The sequence below is a fragment of the Zerene cesonia genome, chromosome 17 (assembly GCF_012273895.1).
Source record: "Zerene cesonia ecotype Mississippi chromosome 17, Zerene_cesonia_1.1, whole genome shotgun sequence".
Taxonomy (NCBI): Eukaryota; Metazoa; Arthropoda; class Insecta; order Lepidoptera; family Pieridae; genus Zerene; species Zerene cesonia.
The window spans coordinates 4,717,200-4,722,550 of record NC_052118.1 but is presented as its reverse complement, the minus strand read 5'-3'; positions in this window follow the sequence as shown (position 1 = coordinate 4,722,550).

Here is a 5,351-nt window from a genome sequence, read left to right as displayed (position 1 = left end):
GTAATAAATGTTATTTGCAGTTAACAATTTTCTTTTTTCTTTATTACAATATTTATGGCAAGACTAGGTAGATATTTCGTTATCTTTGGGTTATAAACATAAGAAACAGTCATTTAATTTAATACCTACTCATTATAGCCATGTAGAACGAGGGAAATGATATTTAACGTAGAAGGTATTCTTACTAAAACACTTTGAGATAGGCAAATGTTTATTTGTTTATTTTATTCGCCCATCATTTATGTTTCATTTTATGTGTTAACATTTGAACCTGCGTTTAATCAAAATGTTTTACATACCTACATGTTTTTATAATAATCCCAAATTCTTTTCAATTAGTGTTTTGTTTGTCTTTCTTTTATGTCGTCACGCAGCGATTTTGTATAATACGTAATGCAAGAGCTTGGCTACTTTTTCCGCGGCGTGACATCTCATTCCCACGGGAACTTATTTTGGACATGCAAACATAATCAGAAATATAATCCTTAATAACAAAAATATGAACACCATGTAAGTATTATAATTATATTGGTTTAAGTATACTATGTAATTTTGTTCCAAATAAAAAAAAAACGTTAAATAATATATAAAATAATGACACAATAATTAAATACCTCAAAACTCGTCAGCCTACTTAGAAACATTTGTAGTCTATATTTATATATAAACATTTGCAATACATGAGCTATGAGTTTTTTTTAATAAGTTTGGAATAAAAATACACTCAACGTTTCTTTGCAAATAGGTAGTTCACAAATCAACCCGCAATCAAGCATATAATTAGAACTTATTTTATATTGTATAAATGCTATGATATGAAAATCACTATGAAATCAAATCTTGAAAAAAATCGACACTAATATGTTATATCTTCATATGGATTTTAATACCCTTACTTGTCACAATTTATTTATACTTAGTTGATGCAGCAGTGATTTATAGTGTGATCGGTTCCTACAATATATCCCAAGTTTACTTTAGACAATCCGAGAGCGATGTACAATAACGTGAATAATTTATTTACACACGACAGGGTAAACTAGAACCCTTTATCTCGGGTTTTAGTTCAGATAAAATAGATAATGTGTTTCTTTATGGCAGAAATCGTAAAACTGTATCGTAATACTGGCGTCATGGGGTTAGGACGCGACGGAGGTTGACATGTGGTAAGGTATATGTATTTTGTTTGATATAGGTATATAATTGATATGGGAATGGCATTGAACATAGAGAAAAAGTTTATGTGTTTCCTACGATACAAGATTTTTTTTAGATTAAGATACTTCATTTTATTGTAACACAATTTGAAAATATCGACTCTTAATGAATTTGTTTCCCATTTGGAATACTGACTTATGTAATAAATTACAGATTATTTATTATAAATAATACATAATTTACACTTTTTTACCCAACCTAAGAGTCTCCATTTCATTCAACCGTAAAAGTAGATTATTAAACTCTACATATGAATACACTCTATATATAAATAAATCCTTCCCAATTACCGTCTTCTTTAAACTAAATAACAATTGGAAAATAATAACATTCAAGAGCGTTTCCCAAAATTTGTATGCCGCAGAAGTTTAGTTCAGTTCCAAGCGATGCGGCGGCGGTTGATTTATGCTGGCGTGCGGCGCGGGCGCGGCAGGTACGCGGCCGTTTATAGCAGAACTTTAATTTATAACCGCTCTAAATAACGTGGATTTACTGCGCGCTTTTATTGGCCCGCTAGACGCTACCCGCCCGCCGCCCTTCCTCCCCACTTCCCGATATTCCCTTTGTTTGAATCGAATTTAATGTGATGCATTATGTTTTTTAGCTTTTTAATGACACGACTTTTCCAACGCCCTGTGACGGCTTTATCTTTGTAATGTTTCTGAGTTTAATTAACCAATATCTACGTACCTATAAATGTTACTTAAAAAATAAGTACTTAAAAAATAAGATGTATAGAATATAATAAGATGTAAATTGAAATAAATGCAGTTTTATTTATCTCAAAAATGTAAGACAGTATATAACTATCTTTCTATTAAAGTAGATGTCGTAATATAAGCGTTTTGTGATATTTCGTCAGGGATTTTTGTATTTCTTTTCATATCAGTAGGTAGATATTAATACCTATCTACCTACCTACTTGTATTGAAAGAGAATTCCCGTGTCCCCTTGTGAGGGCGGATGCATTACGCATCTGTTTCCTAATCGATTTTCATTACCTACAGACATGTAGCTGATCAGCCTTCAGTGTCCTTTTTTTTAAGAGGGGTAATCTTGCATATGGTAACAACGTTCCGGGGAAGGAACCGTGAGTTCCGACCCAGCAGTTGCCCCTCTCCAGGCCCTCCGCATATTGTCCATCCCGAGGTGCTGCATGCTGAAACATAAGCTCACGCTACCTGCTCGCCAATAATTGATTTTTCAATCTTAGTGACCTGCCAAAATGAGACATTTTGTTTGCTAGTTCTCACCGCGAATTGAACCCAGGACCCCTCGCTTGACACTTCTACTGATGTACAGTATATTATATTACTAAACGTCACTTACTTCCTGATGTATGTGTGATTTAAAGGCTTACTAATAATAAAAATTTAAAAAGTTCACGAAATCTTACCATGTCAGAAATGTCGTCATAGACGTATACATGAATCTTTATCGTATACTAGCGGTCCGTCCCGGTTTCACCCGGTACATATACTTATGGCTTATAGCCTTTCTCATTAAATGGGCTATCTAACACTGAAATAATTTTTCAAATCGGACCACGGAGTTCCTGAGACCAGTGCGTTCAAACAAACTCTTCAGCTTCATAATACTAGTATAGCTATTAGGATAGGTTAGTACCTTTTATTTTACCTATTATACATACATATACCTAACATGTAAATACATGGTAGGTATATGTATACACTTTGGCAAGGTATGGAATTATCTTTTCGTCGAGGTTACCAGATAAGTCTTTTAATCTAAATGTGAAAATAAAAAACCCCATGAAAACGAATATAAATGGGAAACCCAAACATATAAAAGTACTTTCTTGGTGATAATAATATCAAAAATCGTTATGTGAATTAATAACCTCAGGTTTTAGATAACGTTTATTGTATCATAAATGTATATTATACAAGCGTGGATGTGTGTATTTACACACACACATATACAGGTACCGTACGTATATGTAGATGAGAGTAAATATATATTATAATACGTCAATTGGTAAATTGCATAATGCTTAATTTTTATTTTACCTATACTTGCTGACCCGGTGAAATTCGCAACGTCATAGAATATTTTTTTGATATATTTTCCTTATTTCCCGCACCTTTTAAACATTCCCTGGACTATTAAGTATTCGTACCAAAAATATCTAAATCAGCCTCGCCATTCGCCTATAAGTAGGCTATTAGTAGCCTAACACCTACCTAGACTAATGTTAATCTAATTTCATATAGTTTTCCTCGTTATGTTTAGGTAATATTTATCTTTCCGCCAGCAGCTTTGCCCCTATGAATTACGTATCTAATTTGCAAGGAACTGTCGCTATATTTCCTTTCAAACGAGACATTCCAAATTTAAATTGCAAATTAAAATTAGAATACAGCAGTATCGACTAGACATACCTATAATTTTGAGGCACAAAGTGAGTATGTGTACATACCTACTTATTTAATACAAAAGTAAATCCAAAATTTCTTACTTACCTATAACTATTTTTTAAATCATACAACTCCACTATCAAATCAACAAACATTTCTTTTGTCAAGCACTCTGCTATGCGTGATAACAAAAATTGATGGGATTTTTTTATCTGAAAGGTGGAATTTATCGAGTAATCGTGAAAAGCTCTCTCCTCGGCAAGGCCACGTCATATCCGTCATTATCTACGGAGAGAAAGCGGATGCTAAGACCGGTAACTTCAAAGGCATGCAGCCCTTTGTCGGCGTAATCTTAACTTTTAATTGCACTTGCAAAACTAAATGTCTTTATTACTCTGTAACAGTTTTGTGATAACGCTGAAAGAGTGATACAAAAGCACACATAAGACTGCATAATGTCTATTCTATCCTAACAAATACGTAAATAAATGCATACATAGAGCATTCAAAATTTTGCTATATTTTATTTCATATCATTATTATTATTATTGTACCTGCGTCTAAGTAAAGTCTACAATTAAAACCTATTTTATTAATTTTATTGCCAACACGGTTCGTCTTCTAATCTAAGCCTATTAAACATTACGAAACCGTCTCGGATATTCGAATGCATTTCCAAGTATCCATCCCGATATAATTATAAAAAATAAAACGCAGGATGGACAACAAACATGTTTTACCTACGTGTAATTTGCATCTGATGCGACTCCATAACTTATTAACCCTTTTTGAGATCATCTTAAAGTATACTCAAAATAAACGCCTGTAAAGCTTAAAGTCGTATATTTAATCTATTATTTATGACGTTTTTTGTTGGGACGAAGTTTTATAGCGTTGGCGGCGAATAATAATTGGAAGCGGGGATGCGTTAGCGCAGTAAAGCTGCAATTGACCAGAAAATAACGAGCTCTCTCATATGTAAATATATATGCTACGAATATGCCTTCCGCTTACAGCTGCTGTGCGGCGAGTAGTTTTATCGTTCGATAATATTTACGTTTTACTTAAAGACAGTACTTGTGAATGTAATGTGCTTGTTTGCTTTTAGAATTATTACACCTTATGTATTAGATGTAATGATTGAGATATGTGTATCTAGGAATACCTTCCTTTTCTTATTATTTTGTCGTTATGTATAAATCATGAAAATAAATGAAATAAAGCTGCTACTTTACAGTTTTAAATATTTTAATTTAAGTACATATTGCTCAATAAAGTTTATGTAATTTATACATTGCGTTTTGATTCAACTAAAGGATAGACGTAAAAGATAATTTAATTAATAGGAATCACGTAATCAATACAACACGTTATACAATGATTGTTAGCGTTTATTTGATAAAACAAGAATCAATAAACTAGTATCTAAACACAATCCGTAATGATTATGGACCCGCTGCGAGCGAACAGTAAGTCCATACAAGTCGATGATGATTCCATAAATTTATATAGTGCATAATAAAAAGGCAGCTTGGAACAAAACGTCGTCACCTCCGTTTATGAACAGCCCTACGTCGGGTGCACCCAATGATTGTTCTTTGTAAGCCCTAGCGAGACTCCATACCGAACTTAATTACCGTGGAAATTGGTGAATAGCCCGCTTTATTGGATTTTAGCGACTCTATATTGTCATTGATTAAGCGCCTAATACTAGTTACATGGTAAACATTTTCGCCTTGACATTAATGAAAGACT